This window comes from Cebus imitator, unplaced genomic scaffold, assembly GCF_001604975.1.
Source record: "Cebus imitator isolate Cc_AM_T3 unplaced genomic scaffold, Cebus_imitator-1.0 Scaffold510, whole genome shotgun sequence".
Lineage (NCBI taxonomy): Eukaryota > Metazoa > Chordata > Mammalia > Primates > Cebidae > Cebus > Cebus imitator.
The window spans coordinates 1,132,265-1,160,164 of record NW_016107825.1 but is presented as its reverse complement, the minus strand read 5'-3'; the positions used below and the strand labels follow the sequence as shown (position 1 = coordinate 1,160,164).

The window sequence follows — 27,900 nt, the reverse complement described above, 5'->3', positions numbered from 1 at the left end:
TAGATTGAGAGTATCCTTAACAGCAGTCTTAGAATTGCAAGAATGCACATGGGTGCTTTTGGATTGGACCTCTCCTATGTTCTGGGAAAAGTTGCTTCTGTAACTACCTGTCCTCACACCAGCCAGCCCTACCTGTCCCCACACTCCATACACTTGGATACAAGGGGAAGGAGTATATGATTTTCATCTTGCTTATGGAAACTGAGGGAGGGTAGCAAAAAAAAACATTGGTGAAGCCAGTTGAAGAGGTGATATCATGGTAAAAATAACAGGGTAATAGCTTCTTCCAGGTGATGGCAAGAACATCTTGAATCAGAAAGGATGAAACCAAAATATGATCAGGGAGACTTCTGGATATGTTCCAAATGATAGGCTGGAGGAGAGCAGACTCCAAGAACTAGAAACTTAGGAGCACATAGAAGGAATCAGACATTTGTAAATATCTGATACAAAAGAGAAAATTGTAGGAAGTTGGAGACCAATGATTTCAGTAGTGTAGACAAAGCCAGTGGCTGCTGTCTTTAAATGTTGTGATGATTCTGATTTAAATCAGATCACATGATGCTCCTACCTAAACTCTGTAAGGTTTTCACTTGGAAGAGAATCTAAGCATCCTGTCAACCTCATCTCCCCCCTGAGACTCCAGTCACATTGGCTCCGTTCTGTTCCCAGAACATGCCCAGCTCTTTGCCTTTTCAGAGCCTTTCTGCCATGGTTCTCTCCTTCTGGGATGCCTTCCCACCAGCTCTCTGCATGGCTGACTCCTTCTCATGCTTTAGCTTGGCATCCTGTGCCACCCTATGACACTGTGACATGGGCCTTCATTACTCCAATCACCTCTTACTTACTTAACTTCTGACATGACTGTTCACTTCCTCATTGTCACTTCTTGCAACTGAATATTGTTTTATTTATGTAATTCTTAAGTCTGAATGATTTATTACTGTATCTCCACTGCCTGATAAATAGTAGAAAATCAAAAAATTTTTCTGAATGAATAAATGATGAATGGGGAATGAGAACAATGAATTAATTTATACCTCTAGGCTGTTGTAAAAAGTAAGAGTATGCTGAATTTCTGAATTAGAACCAAAGACTATAACATATTATTTAAACACCAAGAAGTTCGAAATATTTCAGAAAAAATCATTATGTGATACCCTAGAAAACAAGACCATTGTGGTATGTTTCACTTTGACTTCTATTTATTTTTACTTGAAAAGATTTCTTCAGAAAGCCACAAAATTACCATTTGCTTAGATGCATCACCACCTAGAGTTGAACTTCTTTTCCTATGGACATTGCATGTGAATATTGACTTAAGTGATTTTTTCAGCAGCAAATGCCTGATGACCTGATAGGAAGGCCTCTCTGAGCAATGAAGTTATTATGAATATGAATCATGCATCATAACCACTCTCCAGGGACACATCATGGTGCCTGCATCAAGGCTCCATGTGGCTCCATGGTGCTGGGTGCTGGCCTCCTCCTAACTTGAGTGAAGTTGGTGTCTCCATACCAGCAGAAAAGTGACAACAGGATCCTGTGTAGTAGAGTAAAATATTCCCTTGCCAGTTAAAGCTCACAAAACCTTGCACATTTGTTTCTTTTGACCATTACCTTTTAAAGAATAGTCTTCAGAAAAAGTGTGGTTTGTTTGTTTTGTGCGACAGAGTCTTGCTCATCGCCCGGGTTGGAGTGCAGTGGCGCGATCTCACCTCACTGCAACCTCCACCTTCCAAGTTCAAGCAATTCTCCTTCCTCAGCCTCCTGAGTAGCTGAGATTATAAACATGTGCCACCATGTCCGGCTAAGTTTTGTATTTTTAGTAGAGATGAGGTTTCCTCGTGTTGGCCAGGCTGGTCTCGAACGCCTGACCGCAAGTGATCTGCCCACCTTGGCCTTCCAAAGTGCTGGAATTACAGGTATAAGCCACCACACCTGTTCTAGAAAAAAATATGTTTCTTTAAAATTAATTTTGACTTCTAATTATTTGTATTTTAAGTCAAAAGACTAAGACATTTCGGCCTCTTTGACAGTTTTCTGAAAGTATTTCCTTGACTTTAATTAATTAATTTCAAAATAAAGGTATTTCTAGCCAGCTCACACAGGTTATAAAACAGACATTATATTAAAAATATAATACATTTATTATAATACAATATATACAATCATCTTTTTAAAAAAGATAGACATTGATATCTATGGAGAGAAAAAGGTGGCAGCTCACATGGGCCATCCCAATGCTGCTGACCCTATGCCATTGTCTTTTCTGGAGCCTAAATGCAGACATTTGTATAAATAATCACAAATGTGTATCTTCCACGTGAGGAAAATCTGTTTGAAACAAAGTATATGCATTAGGGCAAAGGAATATGGGTGTGTGTATATAGAAATGGGAACATTCATTTCTGTAGACCGATAGGACTAACGTTAGTCAATGAACAGAGAATTTTCCACTGTCACTAACTTTATTCCAGATCCCTGCAGTAGTTATGGTAACATGGGTGGGTTAAGTGTACTAACAGAATATTTAAATTACTTATTTCATCCAACAGCACCCAGATACCTTATAAACCCAATTAAATAAATATGAAGCCAGTTATATAGAAACTGAGGGAGGGTAGCAAAGAAATATTGGTAAAGCTAGTTGAAGAGTGGTTAGCATGAAAAAATGATGTTTACATACAACTTATATATATGTATTTATAAGTATATATACATATATTCTTAAACCTATCTTTTGGAACTTTCTTATAATATAGGAACTTCCCTTAAAAGATACAAACTTTTTTTTTTTTAACTCCTTAAAGCACTGCTAGTCAAAGCAAACTGTTTGGAATTTAAATTTCCACCAAACGCAACAAAAGAAAGCTGATGGATTTGATCTAATTTATTTCGATTTAAGGAGCAAAGAAAAAAGGATGGCTTTTGCAGTTTCCTCAGGAGCCTGTTTCCACGAAAAGCATCCATAAGATGCTTTCCCACCACATGTCGGTCTCCATTACTATCAGGCACTTGGCCAAGATGTATTTAGTTTGGCAGCCTGCCAGGTTAAGGTCATCAGGTCATGGTGGTACCAAACTTGACAGAAAGCACAGCAAACGAAAGGGCATTTTCAAATTACTATTTTCATATCAAAAATAGAAGACCAAAAGTCTGTCTTGTGAAAAGGAAAAGTTCACTATCATTCTTCGCGTTCCTCTGTGACGGCAAATCCAGGCATCCTGCCTTCACCTACCCCTCCCAAACACAGGGGAAGGAAATCTTTCTTGTGGTCACAAAAAGGATCCCCAACCTGGAGGACAAGAGTTACTGCAAAATCACGGTAGCTTGTCCAGTAGAGCTCCACGGCATCTCTATTTACTGTGTCCCCTCTCCACCCAGAGCCTCTGCTTGGTTTTGACTTGAGGGATACCCCTGAAACTCCTTTTCTTCACTTGGATTAAACCGATAGCATTATCTTTTCTGCATAATGCTACCTTCCAGGCAACAGAAAGTTGAAAAGTGTTGCCTTCTTTCAAAAGGGATGAGACCAACGAGGCTTTCCCTGCCTCTTCTCAAGCTCCCTTTTAGATAAGCTTTTGTCAGCAGATGGCTCAGTACCATTCCTTCTGAGAGTCCCAGTAAAGCGGGAAGAGAGTCCCTGAGGTGTACAACATCCATGAGAAGTAGCCAAAGAAAATAGCCACCTGCTTGATCATGGGTTCCTGAGACACGTGACAATTACGGTAAGCTCAGCACATAAACATTGCCCAGCACCTAAGATGTGTTGCGTAAATAATTTATTAATTGAAACTGTTTAACTGGTTAAAATGAATTATTAAGTTGCTACAGCCCTGACATGGGTATCTGCTGCAGTCAGCTGCAGTATTGTTCATAATAGTTCACTTCCACTTTCCCTGTAAGAGGATCATATATCACCACCACTGTTTCTGGGCCCACAGAGTAACATGCTTGTGTAAGCAAATATAACATATCCCATCCTAGGTTTCCACCAGCTCTTTTGCCCTTTTCCCTCTAACATAAAAAGGATATGCCCCAAATAGTGGCTGAGTCTTTTGCATTGCTCCTAGAAAGAAAAGACACGTGGAGGAAAGCCACAACAGCCCACTGAGAGCAGCCGACAGGTAATGTGAGCAAGAAATCAGTACTGCTGTTCCTTGGTATCTGTGCGGGGCTGGTTCAGAGACCCCCAATGCATACCAAAATCTATGGATGTTCAAGTCCATATATACATAAAATCATTTAAAGTATAAGGTATTCATAGGTTATAAACACTTACTATACCAAGAAATGTATCTATATCAAGAAATGCCCCCATTGGGTTACTGGTCCCAAATGTGCTCATATCTGCCATATGGCATAGTATGTGTACTGCTGTATACTTTAAATCATTTCTAGATTATTTATAATACAATATAATGCAATATAAATACTATGTAAATAAATAGTTGTTATACTGTATTATTTAGGGAATAATGACAAGAAAAATGTCTGTACATGTTCAGTGCAGAAAAAAACATCCATTTTTGTTCCCTAAATATTTTCAATCTGTGGCTGGTTGAATACATAGATGCAGAATTAATGGAAACTAAGGTCTGACTGTATTTGTTTTATCAGCCACTGAGACTCTGGGGTTGTTAGTTACTGCAGCAAAGCTAACCTGTACATCTGCTACATCTATACTATCATTTAGGAAAGCATCCAAGAACATGACAAAATATTTATGCCAAATAAATATGACACTCTCAGTACCATAAAATTAGAAAATTCAAAGGTAGCTGTTAAGACTCCAGGTTCTAGAGTCAGATCTGGGTTGAAAAGCTAACTGCTGTTTACTATTTCTGTGAACTACAGTAAATGATGTCTGATTTCTTGTCTGTACAATGTGGATATGAATAGTAGAGACGTCGTAGAATTATTGAGAATTAGAGAGATGACATATATAAAAAGAGCTTAGATTGACAAGCTTGCACAATAAGCAGTGGTGTCATTGATGCACTCTCTGGGAAATAGGTTTCAAAGGTCACTATTAATGAGCAGGGTATTTATTGGGGGAAGACACTCAAGAGCAGCAGCTGTAAGGCAGTGAGGCTCAGAAGGACTGAGCAGAGGAAGGTGAACTGCAGTGGAATTGCATCAAGTCCTCAGATGGTTCCACAGAGGGCTCTGGAGCTGAGATGGCTCTTCATAAATGTCCCAGATTGAAGTAAGGGGGCTGGACTTTGTACCTTCACATCCAATCAGTTGGAAGTAACTGTTAATAGCCTTGGATGAACCTGTTCTCTCAACCAAGGGTCTTCTCTGGAGAAGGACTCAGCCATGAGCCACCAGCAGGTAACATCCAGCAGCTGGAGGAAGAAGTGTCTCTATCCTGGAGAAAGTACATGTCTGGGGATGAGCCCCAGCATCCAACATGGCCCACCCCTGTGCAACCTGGATGCATTTTCTTCAGATGCCAAATTTACCCCAATTGGATAAAGCCTTTCCAGAATCCTTGATGACCTCTTTCCTTGGGAAAATTGCACAAGAAAGATGAATGGGGATGTTTCTTTTCTTGGGAAAATTGCACAAGAAAGATGAATGGGAGAGATTAGTGGGATGAATGAACTACTATCTGGCTGCAAGCCCATTATCTTCCTCCTCTGTGTCTGTTCTACATTCCTTTTGCTCATGGCTAGCACCTTTTCTAGTCTAGGTGGCTTACCTGGATATTTCCCAGACTCACAGGCAATGATTGCTATACATATTCACTGAAAAAAAAATGGGCAGGAGGATATCAAGAAATGTTCCCAATGGGTCGTGTTGGTGCCAGGTGTGCTCATGTCTACCTCTATTAGGTAACAGTAGCCCTTTCCCCACCTAATAATTGGTTTTCACATTTCACCTTAAATCGGTGATTAATCACTGCCAGGCTTTCATTGTCTTTTCCCAAGATAATATTCACTGGGTCCCATAGTCCTTATAGCTGCTAGTTTACTTGAACTTCTGAGGTTCCTGCCAGTGTATTTCTTTCCCATCCCAATTCACTACAGTGACAGTTTAAACAATTGCCTCTCCCCACTGCACCCCAGAGGCATTCAGTACTCCATTCACCCCTAGTGAGAGGGTCTTTGTTGCTGGCCAGCTGGTGGTTTGATCCAGCTCCCAAACTCCGTTTTGAAATACACTCCCTAGGCCCCTGCCAACAACTGTACTAGCAAAAACAGCAACAGATATGTCTGCTCAAAACCTGTGAACATGGCCTCACTTGCAAAAACAGTCTTGCCAAGGTCATTAATTTAAGAGTCTTGAGATGAGATCATCCTGGATTACCTACGTGGGCCCAAAATTCATCAACAAGCGTCCATTTAAGAAGCACACAAAGGAGAAGATGATGTGAAGACAGGAGCAGAGATTGGAGTGATGTGTTTACAAGCCAAGCAAGGAAGGCCAATAATTGCTGACAAGCATAAGTTAGAAAAGAGGTCAGCAAGGGATTCTACCTCAGAGTCTCTGAAAGAAATGGACCCTGACAACACCTTGACCCCAGACTTCTGGCCTTCTGCATTTATGAGCGAATATGCTTGTGTTGTCCTATGCCACCTAGTTTGTAGTAATTTGTTATTGCTGCCCCTGGAAATTTTCACACCCAGAAAAACCCTCTGTAAGACAGAGATTTGTAGGCAAATGGAAACAGGACTAGGCTGAGGGATAAGGTGAACTCCAATGCCTTAGCAACATTGGCCTCAATTCATTCCACAGGAAATCTGAAGCTAATAAACCTCTTCAAAGATGTCTGAAGTATGGAAAGAAGGCTGAAACGTTTTATCTCTGTATGAAATTTTCATTCTCTATATTGCATGCAGCAACCCTCAAAGAGGTGACACATCATAGGACAAAGTCACTTCTTTCACCTGATGGCAATTCCAGAGTAGAGACTAAATTGTGAGCAGTCAGCAGGCAATGTCTCCACCAGCTGGAGAACTGAAGGTGTCGATCCAAAGCAGGGAATGTGGGTGACACTTCACCACAGCCACAACTGGAGGCTGTGATGAGCGTCATCAGAGGAAGAGCCATCTCAGAGATGTAGACTGTGGTGAGTGGATCAACCAGAGCAGATCTTGGGGAGCTGCTTTTACAAAACCAGGTGTTTTCACAAGTGAATCCTCTTCTTCCTCTGCTGACAGGTAGAAGGAAGACAGCACAAAGTAGACAATTTCTTCCTTTTTTAATAAAAAGGTTGTTTCTAAAACTGACACCATGGGTAATCAAATGGCTGATAAGCACTTGAAAAAGTGCTAAACTTCCTTAGTCATTAGGGAAATGCAAAAACACAGGCCATGAATGCATGTTTCTGGAACGTCAGAGAATCCAGATAAAATACTAAGGGAAGCCTGACGGAGAAAAAAAAAGAGGGGAGTGGGGAGGGGTTGCTTAAAAGGCCACAAGTGACCTTGAAGGAAAGGTGAAGTGGTAAGAAAGGTTGTAGCAGAGGTGAGGGCTTGCTGTCATCCCTCATGGAAGGAAATTGTGGCAGCATATAGACCATTGCCTTTGGATAAACCTTAGGTCATTCTCAGCACCAGTCAGTGGAGTAGTGGAGCCTCTTTGTCCTTTGCTGACAGGTAGAGAGCCACAGACAGCACACAGTAGACAATTTCTTCCCTTTTGATAAAATGGTTCTGTTTCTAAAACTGACACCATGGGTAATCAAATGGCCGGTTAACACTTGAAAAAGTGCTAAACTTCCTTAGTCATTAGGGAAATGCAAAGTTAAACCACAATGAGATACCATTACACACACCCAATGATGGGTAAAATTAAAAAGAAAGGTAATAGCAAGTGTTGGAGCAGATACATAGATACTGGAACCCTCATACATTACTAGTGAAAAATAAAATGGTGTTGCCACTTAGAAAAAATTATTTGGCAGTCTTCTAAAGTTGACCAAACACCTAGCACAAACATCAGCGTTTCTTTCTGAGATATTTACTCAAGAGATACAAAAATGTATGCCCACACAAAGATTGGTGCATAAGTTTTTGCGATGGCTTTATTTATAAGAATAAATTTTCTCAACTAGAGATAGCTCAAATGTCCATTGACAGGTGAATGGATAAACAAATGGTCAGACAATCATACAGTGGAATACTATTCAGTCATAAAAAGATACAAACTACTGATATATGCAACTACATAGATGAATCTCAGAATCAGTACGCTGAGTTAAAGAAAACTAGACATGAAAGAATAGATATTGTGTGGCTGTATGTATACAAAACTAGGAGAGACAAATCGAGTCTACAATGACAAAAAGATTAGTGGCTGACTGGGTCTGGGAATGGAGGGGGATTTCCTGGGAAGTGACCCAAAGAAACTTTTGGGGGTGAAAAATATATTCTATATTTTAATTGTGTCAGCAGTTATACAGGTGTATGCATTGGTTGAAATTCTTCAAGCTAGGAGCTTAAAATGGGTAAAATAAAGTTGATTTTTTAAAAAACCTGACCATATGGAAACCTCTCTGCCATTTGTTCTGGAAAAACCTGGAGCTGGTGGGTAGGGGTTGAGATGACTATTCTTTTTTTAGCTCACACAGTGATCCCACATTTACACATCAAAGTCTTTTTCCTTGTTACCACAAAGCAAAAATGACAGGGTTGCCTGCTGGGATGGTAATGACTCCCCAGACTAAAGAAGCCACAGAAGGTCACAGGAACTCTCAATCCCATTATCATCCTGTATTTCCCTAGGAGACCTCATGACCAGTTTGACCGAGTAACTTTTTCCCCACTGTATCTTTCCTTTTGGATTCATTCGCTAAGACATCGAAAGGTCAAAAGACTTACTCAGAATTGGTGACAATGAGTCAATGGCTGTGTTTCCTCTGCTTTCCAACCTGCAGTCTGAGTACAACCCACAGTGAGACCCACTGACTGGGAGCATTATTTGGAATTCCCACAACCTCCCCCACCTCTCCTCCACTTTCCTCCTCCTTTTTCTATATTCCTGTTCTGTCTCAAAATACTCAAGAATATCCTAAAATAAATGTATTAAGGAAGAGTTAGCAACTATGCTTTTATGCAAAAACAATACCATGAAACTTAAATGTCTTGTGACCTCAGAGAGTTTCTGAAGTACCATGTCTTACAAATGTTTGAAATAATATTCACCTTCAAAAACAGGTATATTTTCACATTAACTCACCCTAATAAAACTGACATGGTGAAAAATACCAACAGAATCAATGTGATACCTTTGTTAAAGTAAACCTCCAAAGTGTACCTGCTATGCAACTGATTGTGTAATTCTAGAGTTATCAGATAGAAATGGTAATCAGTGTTGGGAAAAAATGACTGAAGTCCATATGTAAGCAATCAATTTAGTTGCCACTAAAAGACACAATTAGCCCTGTTTGAGTAATCATTCTTTAGAACATCTTCAGCTACTAGAGGCAGGAAAACAACACGTTCTCCAGCCCCATTGTTCATAATGAGAGTGCATGCAGAAAAAAATTTTTTTAAATATGGATTTCTAGGTCTCATTATGGAATTCAAATACAATGATTCTGGATAAAGTCCAAGACTATGTATTTTTTTCAGTGTTACCAAGGTGATTCTGATGTTCAGACATGTTTCGTCCAGCCTTGCCCCACTTTGTGACTTTATTCTTAAGTGCGATGCTCAAAGAACTCTTGTCGTATACCACAGTCCACAAGAGTGGTAACCAAATGTTTTAGGTCTTTCATTTCTATCACTGAGACTACATCTCCAATACAAGTATATTTATTTAACTGCAAATTTATGCATAAATGCATCATATTTCAAAAGAACTTATATTTAAATCCACAAAAATTTACTTCCAAGAGCAAGCAAATATCTCAACTGATCTTCATATATGGGCATCTCTAGTAAAGAGGATACAGACATCATACTTAGAGTCAATATCATAGATCTGTATTTTTATATGATACGACATACTGTTGTCTTCTACCATGTGTCTCCGTCACTTTGACAAGACATTAATTCCAATGGTGTTAAAATATTTCTATAAGTGAAAAATTAACCAAGGTGAGTTTGGAAATGTTTAACCTTCTTCCTTAAGAGATTTTTGTATTGCAATCCAACCAAGTAAAGGCAAGAGAGTGAAAATATTTATTATATTGTATGACTTTAGAGGCATGTCCCTAACCAAGCAAGATGAGAATGAAGCAGGAACACAGGCCATGAATGCATGTCTGTGGAATGCCAGAGAAGTCCAGATTCTCAGCCCAACAGATATGGAGTCTTATAGCATCTTTGAGTATGAGACCAGGTAGAAAAAGAGATTTCACCTAAATTTGCAAAGGCTCCTCTGTCTGTGCCTTTCTGACAGAGCTTAAGTCCCTGAGCATGAAGCAGCCAGAGCAAGAATTGACAAAACTGAACTGACAATCCCTGACAATCTCTTTCCCCCCTGTAAAGCATCATTCATGGGAAGAAGAGGGAACAAGTCTCAGGAGCCCTGCCCCTCCTCGCTAGGCAGAGCCCAAGGCACCTAGGAGGCCAGAGTCAGACTAACGCAGCTACTCCAATGCAAGGGATACCACAGCCTTTCTTTGAGAGCCTCTCAAGAGTCAGTGCAGGGCTCCCTAGCTTCATTCTCACTTTCCTTTTGCTCTTTTTTCCTTTCTGTTACCAAAATACACTGGCATCTTAAAAATAAACAGTGCTGCCTCGCCACAGAGCTCTGCTCTCCTTTAAATAGTCTGACAAGTACAAATGAGTCAAGATTCCCTATTGCTCCCGTCCCAGGACAGATCACGGGGCCTTCTCCTTCCTCCTCTTTCTTTCTGGCTGCCTGTACCTTTCTCTCTGCTCCCGCCTTTCTCTCAATCTAGTTTCCAAGTTTCTGGCTGGTTAGCAGCCATTCTCTCCCTCTGGGTGCCGCCCTGGGTGTCTCTCAGGAACTCTCTTGGCCTCATTTTTTCTGGGTAACGCTGTTTCTCTTTTTTTTCTGTCATCATTCTTTCTGAATGTCTGTATTCCCGAATAAATACAAAACAAGCAGGTAAAGTGAGCCACAGGAAAAATAAGCCATTTAATTAGGGCATTTGTGCTGTGCAAAGTTGGAAAAAAAAAATCTGGTCCAGTCTGGCTATGTCAGCATCTTCTGTCACCAGGAACCTCTGGAGAGGCCCTCAGACTTCTATTCTTTATGCTATCTTTGCATCTTTAATGTGCAATGAAGACAGGCCCTTGGCGTACATGCAAAAGCAATCTATACTGTGGGGAAGATACGGTCTTTAACCTCAGGTTGAACTAAAAAGCACTGGAAATTTTAAGAGTTTGTTCTGACCTTTCAGGGTCACTCAGGATGGGGATCTGCCTGGCAGTTGCTAATGGTGGTTTGATTGGGCTCCAGTACTGTTTTTAAGTCTCCACTTACAGTCTAGCCAAGTTAAACACATTTTCTTTTCATCTCTACTTTCGTATCCAGTCTGCAGCCTCAGGTCTTCAGTCATTCCTTGGTTCCTCTCTGGATTTTGTCCAATTTGTTGACAAACCCTCCAATCTTTATTTAAAATTACTTCTTAATTTCGTCCTGATAGTATCTCCCAGTGTTTCCTCAAGATCAGCATTTTGTTCTGTTTCTGCCCACACATCAAGTTAGATGTGGGAGCAGGCGTATACGGAAAAGACCACAAAGCTGTTTCAGGGGATAGGACTACAGGCAAGGCTAGTGGTCAGGCCGTCCAGACAAGTGGATTCTGGGGCTGGCAGTAGTGTTTCCTTTTCTTTTTTGAAAATGGCGTCTTTTCTTGATTGTAAAATTTATACTGATCATAGGTGAAAACTTCCAAAATACAGACAAATAAACAAAAGAACATAAAAATTATGGGCAATTCACAAACTGCAGATAATTACTGTTGATACTTTTTATGTTTTCTTTCCTTCTTTTACATATAAAAATTTTTTTAAGATGAAGTTTTACTCTTGTTGCCCAGGCTTGAGTGCAATGGCGTGTCTCATCTCACTGCAACCTCTGCCTCCCAGGTTCAAGCTATTCTCCTGCCTCAGCCTCCTGAGTAGCTGGGAATACAGGCATGTGCCACCACACCCAGTTAATTTTTTGTATATTTAGTAGAAACAGAGTTTCACCATGTTGACCAGGCTGGTTTCAATCTCTTGATCTCAGGTGATCCACCTGCCTCAGTTTCCCAAAGTGCTGAAATTACAGGCGTTAGTCACTGTACCCAATATATAAATATTTTTAAACAAACTAAACTGTACATTAAGAGTGTTTTACCATGTAGTTTTTCCCACATTTATATTTCATTCTTCCAACTATAACTTCATGCATTAGAACCACAATACTTTCATTACTGTAATTTTTTTAAGTACTTTGAATTGGTAGGGTAAGCCAATCAACACCCATTTCTCTCTTTTTTTTTTTTTTTTGACATTTTCTTGACTATTATTTTTCTAATTTTTTTTTCTTTCTAGGTGAATGTTTGGTTCCCTTTTTTTGGCATTTTGAATACAATTTCATTATACAAAACTTAACACATCAAAATTAGAAAGAGAGCTGACATTTACAGTGTTCTTTCTTTCATTCCTGGAACAGACATCACTTACTCATCATTTTTTTTTTTTTTTTTGGTTTGTCTACAAAGTTTTATAGTGTTATTATATCTTCCATTTGTAAATAAACATTTCTAGCTTTCTTTAAGCCTTGGCTTCATATATTGTATATGTATGTATGTGTGTCTGATTTTATATTTTTCTTGTATCCCTTATCTCTGGACAAAAATGCTCATTTTTTTATTGTGGTAAAATATACATAGCATAAAATTTACCATTTTAATTGTTTTTAAGTGTACAATTTTGTAGCGTTAAGCACTTTCACATTGTTGTGCAACCGTCACCAATATCCATCCACCTGCAGAACAGTTCTTGTCTTCCCAAACTAAAACTTCGTATCTATTAAACACTAACTCCCCATTTCCATCTTCCCCCAGCCTCTCCCAATCACCAATCTACTTTCTGTTTCTATGATTCTGATTACTGTAGGTACCTCATACAAGTGGGATTATACAATATTTGTTCAGAGAAATACTGATATTTCACTCAGCATAAGGCTTTTAAAGTTCACTCCTGTTGGAGCATGTGCCAGCATTTGCTTCCTTTTTAAGGATGAACAATATTCCGTTTTGTGTATGTGCCACATTTTGTCTATCCAGTCATCTGTTCACGGGCACTTGGGTTGCTTCCACAGCTTGGCTATTGTGAATAATGCTATGAACATGGATATATGATATCTGTGCAATCTCCTGCTCTCAATTTTTTTGGTTTTATACCCAGAAGTGAAAGTGCTGAATCACACAGTAATTCTGTGTTTAATTTTTTGAGGAAACACCATACCATTTTCCACAGTGGCTGCACCATTTTATATTCCCATCAGCAATGTGCAAGAGTTCCAGGTTCTCCACAACCTCACCAATGCTTCTGATTTTCTGCTTTTTTATTTTGTTTTGTTTTTAATAATAGCCATCCTAATGAGTGTGAAGTAGTATCTTGTGATTTTGCTTTGCATTCCCCTAATAATTAATGATGTTGAGCACCTTTTTATGTGCTTATTGGCTATTTATATATCTTCTTTGGGGATATGTCTATTCAAGTACTGTGCCTATTTTATTTTATTCTATATTTTTACTTTAGTGTACTTCATTTCATAGGGCTGTTTTAGGTTCAGCAAAATGGCAGAAAGTACAGAGGTCCCATTATGTCCTTGCCCCCACATATACACACAGCCTTCCTCACCATCAACATCCCACACCAGAGTAGTACATTGTTACAATCCATAAACCTACATCACACACCATTATGACCCACCATAACCATCCATAGTTTACATTAGGGTTCACTCTTGGTGTTGTTATACATTCTATAGGTTTTGACAGATGTATAATGCCATGTACATACCATTATAGTATCACAGAGAATAGTTTTATTGTCCTAAAAGTCCTTTGTGCTCTGTCTGTTGATCCCTTCTTTCCTCCCACTCTTTGGAAACCACTGATCTTTTTATTGTCTCCATAGTTTTGCCTTTTCCAGAATATTATATAGTTGGAATCATACAGTATATATACTTTTTAGATTGAATTGAACAATATTCCATTGTATGGATGTATCACAGTTTATCCATTCATCTACTGAAGGATATGTTGGCTGCTGCCACGTTTGACAATTATGAATAAACCTATTAACATACATATGCAGGTTTTTATGTGGACATAATTTTTCTACTCCTTTGAGTAAATACCCAAAAGTCTGATTGCTGGATTATATGGTAAGAGTATGTTTAGATTTGTAAGAAACTGACATACTTTCTTCCGAAATGACTGTACCATTTTGTATTCCCATCAACAGCCAGTGAGGGGTCCTGTTGCTCCACATCCTCACTACAGTTGCTGCTGTCAGGGCTCTGAAGTTTGAGCATTCTAATAGGGATAGGCTGGTGTCTCACCGTGGTTTTACTTTGCCCTTTCCTGATGACACATGATGTACAGTATCTTTTCATACGTTTACTTGCCATTTAAATCTTCTTTGATGAGGTATCTCTTCAGGTCTTTTACCCATTTTTTAGTGAGAGTGTTTATTTTCTTATTGCTGAGTTTTATCAGTTCTTACTGTATTTTGGATAATGATCCTATATCAGGCATGTCTTTTGCAAATATTTCCTCTTAGTCTATGGCTTATCTTCTCATTTTCTGGACAGTGTCTTTCACAGTACCCTTCACAGAGCAGAACTGTTTTAGTGAAGTCCACCTTGTCAATTACGTATTTCTTTCATGAATCATGCTTTTAGTGTAGTGCAGTAGTTCACCCTTCCCTGTGGAGGATGTATTCCAAGACCCCTAGTGGATGCTGAAACCATAGATAGTACTGAAACCCATATATTACTACATGTTTTTCCTATTCAATACATATCTATGATAAATTTTAATTTATAAATTAGGTATAGTAAGAGTTAACAATAGTAATTAATGATAAAAGAGAACAAATATAACTATATACTGAAATAAAAGTTATATTAATGTCTGTCTCTTTCAAAGGATGTTATTGTACTCTACTTCTTTTTCTTGTGATGATGTGAGGTGATAAAGTGTCTATGTGATGAAATGAAGTGAGGTGAATGAGTTAGGCACTGTGACAGAGACTTAGGGTACCACTGACCTTCTGACAGTACATCACAAGGAGGATCATATGCTTCAGGAGATCTTGGATTGTTGAGCCATGATGTCGATGGTTGGATGTCAGGAGCAGACATGTTGACAAATAAGGGTCAGGCAATGTATACAGTGTGGATACACTAACCCAAGGGATGATTAACGTCCCAAGCAGGTCACCACAAGATTTCATCATGCCACTCAGAACAGCAGGCAATTTAAAACTTATGAGTTGTTTATTTCTGGATGTGTCCGTTTAATATTTTTAGACCATTGTTGACTGCGGGTAACTAACACCACAGAAAGTGAAACCTCAGGTAAGGGGGAAATTACTGTATCTAAAATGTCATAGCCATAACTAAGGTCACGTAAGGTTTCTCCTATGTTATTTCTAGGTATTTGATAATTTTGTATTTTTCATTTAGGTATATGATTCACTTTGAGCTAATTTTTGTGAAAAGTGTAAGGAAAGTCTGTGTCTAGATTCATATGTTTGCACGTGGATGTCCACTTATTCCAACATCACTTGTTGAAAAGAAAATATTTTTCCACTGTTATTTCCTTAGCTCCTTCATCAAAAGCTACTTTACTATATTTACGTCTACTTCTGGGCTCTCTATTCTATTCCTTTTTATTCCATTTACCTATTTGTCTATTCTTTTAACAATACCACACTGTCTTGATTACTATTTCTTTTCAGTAAGTCTCAAAGTCAGGTAGTTTCAATCCTCTGATTTTGTTATTCTAGGCCCTTTGCCTCTCCATAGAATCAGTTTGTCAATATCCACAAAAAAGCTAGTTGAGATTCTCATTGGAATTGTGCTGAATCTAAAGATCAAGTTGGGGGAAATTGATATCTAGACAATATTGAATCTTTCTATCCATCAACATGTACTGTCCCCCCATTTATTTAGTTCTTTTATTTTATTCATCACAGTTTTGTAGTTTCTCATACAGTTTTTGTGTATATTTTGTTTGAGTTGTGCCTGAGTATTTCATTTTTGGGGTGCCAGTGTAAATAACATCATATTTTTAATTTTGTATTTCGTTTGTTTATGGCTGGCGTATATGAAAGTAATTGACTTTTGTATATTAATCTTATATCTTATAACCTTGCTGTAATTGCTTATTAGTTCCAGGAGTATTTTCTCTGATTTTTTTCAGATTTTCTACATCATTTTCAGATTTTCTACATCATTTCCAAATAAAGACAGTTTTAAATATATATACCTTTTACCAATTTATCTTGTTTTATTGCATTAGCTAGGGTTTCCAATATGATGTTAAAAAGGTATGGTAAAAGGGGACCTCCTTACCTAGTTCCTAATCTTAGTGAGAAAGGGCTGAGTTTCTCACCATTAAGTACTACGTTAGCTGGAATTTTTGTCATGAATTCATAACGAATTTTGTCAAAATTTTTTCTGCATCTATTGATATAATTATGTTATTTTTCTTCTTTAACCTATTGGTGTGATAAATTGTGTAATTGATTTTAAAATGTTGAATCAGCCTTGCATACCTGGAATATATCCCACTGATTTTGATGCATAATTTTTTTTACATTATTGAATTCAATTAGCTAATATTTTGTTGAGGATTTTGCATTTATGTTCATGAGACATATTGGTCTCTAGTTTTCCTTTCTTATAATGTTTTGGTCCAGTCTTGGTATCAAGGCAATGCTGATCTCAGAATGAGTTAGAATTCTGCTTTTGAACTCTAAGACAGATTGAAAAGAATTGATATAATTTATTTCTTAAATGTTGGATAGAATTCACCAGTGAATCCATCTAGGGTATTATTGGTATTAGAAAGTTATTAATTACTAATTCATGTATATTCTCTCTTTTTTGGAGACAGAGTCTCACTTTGTCACCCAGGCTGAAATGCAGTAGTGCAATCATGGTTCACTGCAGTCTTGACCTCCCAGGCTCAAGCAATCCTCCCATTCTTGCCTCCTGAGTAGCTGGAACTATAGCCACAATGTTTGGCTAAAATTCAAAAATTATTTGTAGAGATGGGGTATCTCTATGTTACCCAGGCTGGTCTCGAATTTCTGGGCTCAAATGACCCTCCCACCTCAGTCTCTCAAAGTGCTAGGATTACAGGCATGAGCCATCACACTTGGCCTGATTCGTATCTTTAGGCCTATCCAGATTGTCTGTTTCTTCCTGTGTGAGTTTTGGCAGATTGTATCTTTCAGTGAATTGGTTTACTTCATCTAGATTATCAAATCTGTAGGCAGAGTTGTTCATATTTTATCATCCTTTTGGTGTTCATAGGATTTGAGGATTTGTAGTGATATCCATCTCCTCTTTCATTTCTGATAGTAATTTGTGTCTTTTCCCTTCTTTTTTAAGTTAGCCTGGCTTCAAGTTTATCCATTTTATTGATCTTTTCAAAGAATCAGCTTTTAGTTTCATTGATTTTCTCTATTGATTTTTCTATCTCTTTTTCGGTGTATTTTGGATCTAATTCACCCTTCTTTTTCTGGTTTTCCAAGGTGGGAGCTTAGATGATTGATTTCAGATCTTTTGTCTTTTCTAATGCATGTATTCTATACTATAAAGTTGCCTCTAAGGCACTGCTTTCACTGCATTCCACAAATTTTGATAAGTTGTATATTCCTTTTCATTTAGATCAAAATGTTTTTAAATTTTTCTTTAGATTTCTTGTTGGACTCGTGCATTTTTTAGAAGTGTGTTTTTTAATCTCCATGTATTTGGGGATTTTTGGACTGTCTTTCATTTACTGATTTCTAGTTTAGTTCTGAAATCATATATTGCATAATTTTCATTCTTTTAAATTTGTTAAGATGTGTTTTATGACCCAGAATGTGGTTTAAAGTAGTGAATATTTCATGTGATCTCAAGAAGAATGTGTATTCTGCAGTTATTGGATACAGCAGTCTGCAGAGGTCAATTATATTCTGTTCATTGATGGTGATATTGAGTTCTGCTATATCCTTATTTTTTGCCTGCTGCATTTGTTAGTTCATAATAGAGAGGTGTTGACCTCTCCAACCATAACAGTGAAGTCATCCATTACTACTTGCTGTTCTACCCATTTTTGTCTCACATATTTTGATGCCTTGCTAGTGGGGGCATGCATAGGATGATTATGTATTCTTGAAGAATTGACTGCTTTATCATTGTGAATGCCCTTCTTTATCTCAGATAATTTTCCTTACTCAGGAGTCTGCTGTATCCAAAATTCATATATTTACTCCTGGTCTCTTTTGTTTAGTGCTGGCATGGCATATTGGCATATCTTTCTCTATACCTTTAATTTTAATCTATATGTATCTCTAAATTTAAAGTGTGTTTCTGTGGACAATATGTAATTGGGTTTTGTGTTGTGGCCCACTCTAACAATCCTCATCTTTTAATTGGTATTTAGATTATTAATGTTTAAAGTAATTATTAGTATATTTGCATTAATATCTATCATATTTGTTACTGTATTTCATTCATTGTCCAGCTTCTTTTGTTTCTACTTTTGTCTTTTACTCTTTTTCTGCCATTTGTAGTTTTAATTAAACATTTTATATAATTTCATTTTCCCTCCTTTCTTAGCATAGCAATTATACTTCATTTTCTTACTTTTTTTTTAATGGTTTCCCTAGAGTTTGCAACATACATTTACAACTAATCCAAGTCCACTTTCAAATAACGCTATACCACTTCATGGCTACTGTAAATACTATATAAGAACAAAATATTGCTAATTCTTCCCTCTCATTCCTTCTATCTTTGCTGTCATTTGTTTCCCAATGCTAATACACAGCATTTCACAATGCTAACAAGCATATATATCTAGTTCCTGTTATTATTTTGAACAAACCGCTATAAGATCAATTAAGAACAAAAATAAAACTTTGTAATTACTTTCATTTATTTCTTCTCTAATACTCTTTCATTAATCATGTAGAATCAAGTTTTTGACCTACATCACTTTTTTTCTCTCTGAGGAAGCTCATTTAACATTTCTTGCAAGACAAAAAATTTTCTCAGGGTTTGTGTGAGAAGGCCATTTTCCATCTACTTTTTTTTTTTTTTTTTTTTTTTTTGAGAGAGTCTCACTCTTTCACCCAGGCTGGAGTGCAGTGACACGATCTCGGCTCACTGCAACCTCTGCCTCCTGAGTTCAAGCGATTCTCCTGCTTCACCTCCTAGTAGCTGGGATTACAGGCATGTGCCACCATGCCCAGCTAATTTTTGTACTTTTAGTAAAGGCAGGGCTTCGCCATGTTGGCCAGGCTGGCCTATAATTCCTGACTTCAGGTGATCCACCCGCCTTGGCCTACCGAAGTGCTAGGATTACAGGTGTGAGCCCCCACGCCTGGCCTCCCTTTAGCTTTTAAAGGATAATTTCACAGGATATAGAATTCTAGGTTGGAGGCATATTTTTTTCTCTCTCAACACTTTCAAAATTTAATTCCACTCTCTCCTTACTTGCATGATTTCTGAAAAGTACAGTGTATTTTCCCTCAAGCTTCTTTTAAGATTTTTTTCTTTACCTTTGAATTTTGGCAGTTTGTAACATGGCTAGTTGAGTTTTTGTTTTTGTTCCCGTTTATCCTGCCTGGTGTTCTCTGAGTTTCCTGGATCTGTGCTTTGGCATCTGTATTAGTCTGCTCAGGCTGCCATAACAAAGTACCACAGACTGGGTGCCTTAAACAACAAAAATTTAATTTCTCACAGTTTTGGAAGCTAGAATGTCAAGATCACGGTGCTGTCAGAATTGGTTTCTGATGAGGCCTCTCTTCCTCGTAGTCAACCGCCTTCTTGCCATATCCTCATATGGCCTCTTCTCTGTGCATCTGCAGGAAGAAAAAGAAAAGGGTAAGATCTTTGGTGTTTCTTCCTCTCCTTATAAAAACGTAAATCCTATTGGGTTACAGAACCATCCTTGAAACCTTGTTTAACTTGTTTTACCTCCTTGCAGGCTCTATTTCCAAATGCAATGGGAGTTAGGACTTCAACATATGAATTTACAGGGAGGGGCACAATTCAGTCTATAACTGTGTCTCACATTAATTTGGGAAAATTCTCAGGAGTTATTACTTTAAATATTGCGTCTATTCCTTTCTCCCTTTCTTCTCCTTCTGGTAGTCCCGTTATATGTATCTTATACCTTTTATAGTTGTTCCACAGTTTTTAGATATTTTGTTATTTATTTTCAGTTTTTTTTCTCTTTGTTGTTCATTTTAGAGGTTTCCATTGATATATTCTCAAGCTCGAGGTTCTTTCCTCTGCTGTTTTCAGTCAACTAACGAGCCTATCAGAATATTCCTCATTTCTATGAAAATAGAATTGGTTTTTAATCTCTAGTATTTCTTTTTATTTCTTCTTAAAACTTTCATCTCTGCTTACATTATTCTGTTCTTGTGGGATGTCTGCTTTTTCCCCATAAGCTGCCTCCTACAGCAGGCACTGTTGGTGCCCTGCCTGTATCCTCTTGGCACTCATCATTCTGGATGTGTCAATGGTTTCTGACTTTAAGCACTAGCAGTTCTCTGTCTGAGTACTTCTATTTTCTTCAGAAGCCTATTCTGCATATGTAAATAGCGAGCCTAAAGTGTTGGGGGGGTTAATGCCCTTAAGAGAGGTTCCCAACCAATGGTGGATGGGAGTTGATGAATAAATGCCCCCCAATTCCCCTATTTGAATGGGACAACTCTTAGTACCTTCTATACAGGGTCCCAGCAGAACTTGGCTGCAATTCCACAGTGGTCTCCTCATCATTTTTGCATCCTCTCTTGGCTTCCTTCCTTCTGCCACTTCCTTGACTTACTATCCTATTCCTGTACTCTGCCACATAAACTACTTGCACTCAAATCATCTCCCACTCTGCTTTTTGAGGAACTCACTTAGGACATCTCTCCATTCCCACTTTAGCTCAAGAATTCATCTTCTTTCACCTGAACAGTTGCAATAATATCCTACCTTCCCTCTCTTGGCTTCAATTTCTTTCTTTAGATCCTGCCTTCAGAGAAATATTTCTAAAACGTAAATATGATCATGTCTCACTGTATGCAAGATAAAACTCCTTAGCCTGGCTTATAAGGCCCCCAAGATCTCATGGTCTTGCTTCTGTCTCCCTTTCCACCTTCACCTCCCACCTTTTCCCATCACTACCCCATGCTAGTTCACATGGAACAATTCATACTCCTTCAGATGTACCCTGCCATCCCATCCTCTGTGGATTAACACACACCTGGCATGTCTTCCACTCAGCCCAATGTGCAGCCAGTGAGCCCACATTCATCCTCTACTTCTGCCTCAGTGAAGGGTGTTCCTTCCGCACATGGATCGCAGGAAGACCTCCACCTGTGTCCATCCTTGTGCTAGTCACACTGCAGTCAAGTTATTTGCCACAATGTCCATGTCGCCCACCATGCTAAGAGTTGCCTGAGGGCAGCAGTAGTCTCCTGGATCAATGACCCCCAAGGAATCCACACACAGCAGGTGCCTTAGGAAGTTGTCTTGTAGTAATGAATGGCTGAGTGCAATAATGTACAGTATCTAATCTTTGTCAGAGCTGGAATTCCAACATGGGTGTTTCATTTCCAAAGCCTGCTCTCTTCCCACTGCAGTGTGCTCTCCAAGGGAGAGAGCTCCACATCATGACTCTGTTGCTTCCACAGGCCAGCTTTCTTGTACCAACGCATTGGGCATGCAATCATCACACATTTTGATGCCTGACGCTTCCCTTTCTATAGTCAGGAAGAGTAGATTCACATCCTCATTTTTTTGGCTCCACAAAACCCTTACTTTTTCTTTCTGCCTACTCTAAGTCAGAAGAAAAGAGTGCTTTGGAAGAGCAGAGCCAGGAAATAAGATCATTCTGAGAAAGGTATCAGAACAAAGCAACTCTCTGGAGAGGGTGGGAGGTAAGGAGTGAAGAAGGAAGTTTGGGGGATGGCAGTCATAATTGCTGCCACTGTGAGCAAGAGTGAGAGAGGAAGAAATCCAGGTGATTTGTCACAGAACTCAGTAACCGTGCATTTGTATCTTAATCATTACCTCATTGTGTTAACCTGAGCCTGATTTAAAACTACTATTGAAAGTGCATCGTCAATGTGGAATTCAGACAATGCTTTCACTCTAAGGTTTTGGAAAGACTCCTTCATCAGTTCTCCCCATCCTGGGGTTGGAGAAGGGGAGCAGGAAGAAGGTCAAGGCATAGCTAATGTTTGTCATGGTAATGAGAATGCCACGGGTGCTCCCTCGGGCTCCATCTTTGGGTGAAAACAATTCGCTGTTAGTTCCTGAGCTCTTTCTCCATCAATACAGAGACTCCCCATTATCTCAAGATCCCTGCTTCCACAGGGGATCGAAGATGGCTCAAGCCCCTCTTTAGAAGGCACTCCAGCTTCCCACCACCTTCTATAGGCACCTTCTGTTTGTCGTGAATGGATCTTTAGTTCTGGCACTGATATTTGAACGGGGACAACTGTTATATTACCAACAGCCAACTTATCGTTATTATTTATCTCTCACTCCAATTACAATTATTTAAGGAGATAAACCTACACTGTTACTATTTAAAAACTTCAGTAATCCCCAGCATTTTCTGCTCAAGCCTACATAATCGACAGGTAATAGATATTAAGTAATAACTTTAAAAGTCTTGATTCTGAAGTCAAAATGTCTATACCAGGATTTAGTCTACACACCAAACTTTATTCAGTTTCAGGTCTCCCCTCCCTCATCTTGACAGCTGCAAAGGTGGTGGATTCTTCTTTCTCCTACTGATGCTTCCCTCCCCACTCCCCCATACCTGCCAGGCATTTTCTGATCAGGTTAGAGAATGGCATAGAAAGGGAAAATGAAAGCTTCATGGAGAAGTAATGATCGGGGCTGACTTTGCACCCTGTGCCTGGCAGATAAATAAGGCTCGCTCCTTCTCTTGTAGGTCCTTTCTTTGTTCTCCGGAGTTTGTCACCAAAAACCACTTTTGCTATTGCTTTGAGCCTGAAAGCTATCTCCTCTTTCAAGTGGAAAACCTTAGGAATCTCATGATAAGCCTCAGCTTCTTATTGCTGGGTTTCTTCACGTTCTTATGGGTGGCACCCAAGATGGCCACATGCCTGACCTTGATCTTTCTCTATTTCTATGTGTCTGTTTATCTCTGTAGGAAATGAACCATGCTCCATGGGAAACAAGCATCCCTTGACCCAACAAATGTTGGGATCACAGGAAGGATCCAGCACAGGGGTCTACACCCTGTCATCATTTCACGTTCTCATCATCAAGCACAACTCCCCCATGTCTCTCAAATGTAGGGGTCATGTTTCAAGCTCTCCAGTTACCCCATGGAAGCCTTTCACTGGGATCATGATGCATGCCCCCCATGCCTTCTGGCAGGAGATGCTCATGGCACTGCAATAGCTCTTCCCAAAGAAATACTGTGCAGTAGAGTAGAGGATGGAGTAGGAAACTAACAGAAATAAAGTTGAAATATAATTCTGGAAGGCCTGAAATTCTAGCTAAGATGTCAAAACTTCACTTAGAAGCAATGAGTGAGGAGCCAGGGCCAACAGTGACACAGCAAGTGACATGGAGAGAGTCATGCTACAGACAGTCACCTGGTCTGAAAACAGTGCTTGCATAATAGCAGTTGAGTTTAAGACCCCTAATTCCCCCCTCTTTCTCTCTCTCTCTCTCTCTCTCTCTCTCCTGCTCATTTTCTAAGACCAGCTCAAATATCTCCTCATTTGTCCTTGAAGACTGATTTAACCCTGTCATGAAAAATTGATTATTTTTCTTTATATCCACAGTCCTTATACATGTTGTCCTAAATTTGTGTGTGTTTGTCTGTGTGTGTGTATACGAATGTTTGTCCTTTAAAGAAACATGAGTTTTCAAATATTAAAGTCTTGCTTTGTAGAATTTTGAATTTTCCATTACAACTCAAAGCTATACATAGCTTTGTTGGTTGAAAAGACAGTTTGGATGAAGAAAGACAGAGACTCCATTTGAAGATTGTCGCAACAGTTTATCAATGGAGTGAAATTTGGAATGGAAAGGCGCAATAAAATATACTGAGTAATATTTAGGTATTTATGTATGAATGCTCTTTTTAGTAAATTCTGAAAAAAAATATTTTTTCTTTTGTTTTAATCGAAACAGTTTTTAATACTACAAATACATGGCATTGAGGTTTGGAACCAAATATAGGCCTCACAGTCAAGTCCTTTTTTTTCTGGAGGAAGGCTTCAAGTCCCAATCAATTGCTAGTAACAACGTTTTTACAAAACAATGTAATAACAGGGGGTTTTAATTTGCTTCGCATTTTTATTTTTAGCATTCTAGTCTTAAAGTCTAGATTAAAATTTCGTTCCATTCCCTAGAAGGAATGGTTGTTCTTTTGCAAATGGTTGTTCTTTTGCAGTATGAGAGAATCCACAAAAACACCTTGGAGAGGTTTATTTTATAGTTTGATATACTGCCCTTTGCATTCCAAAGTTAACACTACAAATGAAGCCAAATATGACACACTTACCTAAGTCCAAACATCCATGTTTAGTCCAACATTAACTGAAAAATCCTGTGGGGGTGAAATGCACTCCAGTGAATAGAAACCGCTTCTCACAGCATGTCTGAGGCACATGCACTCTAGGATGGAGCTCAAATAGGGAAGTCCCAAATCCTAAACCCATTTTAATATCCACGAGGTCAATTAACCATAACCATTTTCCTGCCTGAAATTCCCAGTTGCCATGAATTGCTCACTAATGATATTTCTCCAGGGTCTTCTGGATTTTGCAGTTCTCTGCTTCATTAGGGCCAGGAACTTGTCAGAGCCCAGAGAGAGCCTGAGTGGTGACGTTCAAAGGGAGAAGATAAGCCTGGACTCCTTGGAAAGGATGTTAGAGGTGATCTCACTTTTCAACATTCTTTCTCTAAAGAGAATACCAGGGATGGTGTAGATTACAGAAATCCAGGTGCTATATTTAGGCTGGAATAAGGGTTACTAAGGGAATTTCTGTCTACCTGGTATGGTGCAGAGGATGGGCTACCTAGTCATTGACAAATTCCGTGACCTTCCTCTATGCAGGTGTATTTGTATGCAGGGGGTACTGTAACACATCATCACAAAATTTAGGCATATCTTATAACAAAAGTTCTAAAGACTAGATGTCTGCTCTCTCTGAAACTTCTCGAAGAGAATCCTTCTTTGCCTCTTCTGGTGGTTGCCAGCAACCCTTGGCACTTCTTAGCTTGTAGCAGCATAATCCAAATCTCTGTCTTTGTCTTCCATAGCTGTCTTTCCTCTGTATCTCTATTCTCTCATCTTAGGAAGACGAGAATCATATTGAATGTATGGCCCAGGCAAATTGAACATGATCTCATCTTAACTTGATGACATCTACAAAGACTCCATTTCCAAATAAGAGCACATTTACAAGTGGATATGAATTTGAGGAGATACAATTCAACCCAGGACAGAGGGTGTTTGAAGGAAGAACTGAAGAAGAACATGGGATGAATGTCTTTATCCAATGAGGCCGAAAGCCAGCCTCATAAAGGGCTGGCACAAAATGGGCTGGAGATATGAATACATGTGGTTATGTGAGGACAAAGACAAGTAAGAACTGAATGCCTCTCCTCAACCACTGTCCTCAAGTTTATTTCTAGGCTATTTGTGTACACGTGAATTTACGTCCTATATCATTCAAATGGACCTGAAGTCACAGAAGTTAGAAGGATTTTAATATTCCTCAAGGAAATCAACATTCACAAAATACACACTAAGTGCCTGGCACAGTTCTAGATTCCATGAATAAGTTATCTTATTAAACTTCCTTATCACAAGTAGCAATTATTTTCCCAATAATACAGGTAAGGAAACTGAATCTGAAAAAATAACTTCCTTCTTCCAATGTTAGTTGTACACATATTTAACTAATTTGCATTCAAATAGAAGTAAATATCATAAAACACTGAGTAAAATTTTTCATATCATTTAATGCAAAGCATTATCTAGAGTCATGCTATGGTCAATGGATCCTTTTATTGTGATTTAATTCATACATTATTTAGGACAGAAATTATCTTCCACTTCCTCATGACCTCCATGAAATCTCAGTACACAAAGAACACATAGACAGCATCAATGGTAGAGTCGCCCACTGGCTTTTATAAATCCTCAAATCAGAATTCACACTTTAATTCCAGATAAACTGGAGAAAATCACTGGAAACTATAAAATCCAATTGTAGCCTGAAATCTGCCACACAACAATTATGCCATTTGGGAAACTCAATTCTCTAGTTCCCTCATCTGTTAAACCAGGGTGCAGTGCTGATGTATCTCTAAAGACCCCTTCGCTTTATTGTTTTACGATCGTAAGCATTTTCAAACCACAATCTTTTTAAAGCTTCTATGCAAAAAGCCATAACTGGTAAGAAACACATTTTAATTCATTTTAAATTCAAATTCTTATCTGACCACAACCTGATTTATTTGAGACCCATGTTAAATTGTGGAAATGTGTGGCACCATATTGAGAATAGATGAGGTACTATGTCGCCCAATTTCCTCTACCAATTGTGCATTTCTTTACTATTGATGCTTCTGTTTCTCCAAATGTTGTCTTTCTGGATGTCAAAATTTTGAGCCTGTGTAGACCTGAGAAGAAGGTGCTTGCTGAAGGGTATTGTTTGCTCCTTGTGGGTAATGTTATTCTCCTGGACTGGCTGTGAGACCTCCTCCTCTAGGAGGAAAACCTTGGGCCCATGCGTTTGGCAGATGATTAAAACAAGGTCTGTTTAGAGGTTTTCCTTTTGACTCAGTAAAATCAGAGAAAAGAGAAAGAACATGCTAGTGACTTTCCTCTCTACAAGGACGTTTCAACTTGAAGAATGTGGACATGATGACTCCTGAAAATGAGCACTTTGGATTCATGTTGGCAAGCATGCCAATAAATAGCATGGCTGGGGGATCTCCCTTTAATAAGACTCCACTTTATTTGCAGTTCTTGAATAGATCTGCTTCTTAGAAGTAGGATAAGATTTTTACAAGGTCTGGGTTGCAAAGAGTAAGTTTTACCTTGCCTTAAGCATCATTTGGCCACCTAGGAATTCCAGCAGAAATTTGCCAAATATAAATGCATGGATTTAAGTTCAAAATAGACTGACTTTCTATCCATATTTTTTGAAAATATCCCATTAATTTTTTTAAAAGGTAAATTTATGACTTTATGTATTATGTAATAATCTATTAATTAATAATGTAATAATTATGTATTTATGTATTATGTAATAATGTATTATATAATATGTATTAATGATGTAATAATTATGTGTTATGTAATAATAATGTTAGTTTCACATGCATATATTTGGGGATATGTATTTATGTATTATGTAATAACATTATATGATCTGTATTAATAATGTAATAATTATGTATTATGTAATGACAATGTTAGTTTCACATGCATGTATTTGGGGATATGTATTAACTAGATAGTTACTTTTAAAAGTGTTTTTTATTTAGAAATTGAAGTATTTAAAAGAAACCAGCCTGCATAACATAATGAGACCCATCTCTACAAACAAACAAACAAGTATAGTGGCATGTGCTTGTGTAGTCCTAGCTACTAGGGAGGCTGAACTGGGTGGATCATTTGAGCCCAAGAGTCCAAAATTGCAGTGAACTATGATCCCACCATGGCAATCCTTCCTAGGTGAC

At 38.5% G+C, this 27,900-nt stretch overlaps 2 long non-coding RNA genes across 2 annotated transcripts in view; both read left to right on the top strand.

The window, feature by feature from the left end:
- LOC119468858 overlaps positions 1 to 25,598 on the top strand; it is a 152,225-nt gene extending 126,627 nt beyond the window's left edge. Inside the window, exons 3-4 of the long non-coding RNA XR_005197633.1 lie at positions 24,954 to 25,079; positions 25,504 to 25,598. This is a non-coding gene — a long non-coding RNA (uncharacterized LOC119468858). The remainder of the gene's footprint in view (positions 1 to 24,953; positions 25,080 to 25,503) is intronic.
- LOC119468859 lies at positions 1,985 to 17,437 on the top strand. Its single transcript, XR_005197634.1, has 3 exons — positions 1,985 to 1,995; positions 8,235 to 8,244; positions 17,343 to 17,437. It is a non-coding gene; the product is annotated as an uncharacterized LOC119468859 (long non-coding RNA).
- Positions 25,599 to 27,900: the final 2,302 nt, after the last annotated feature.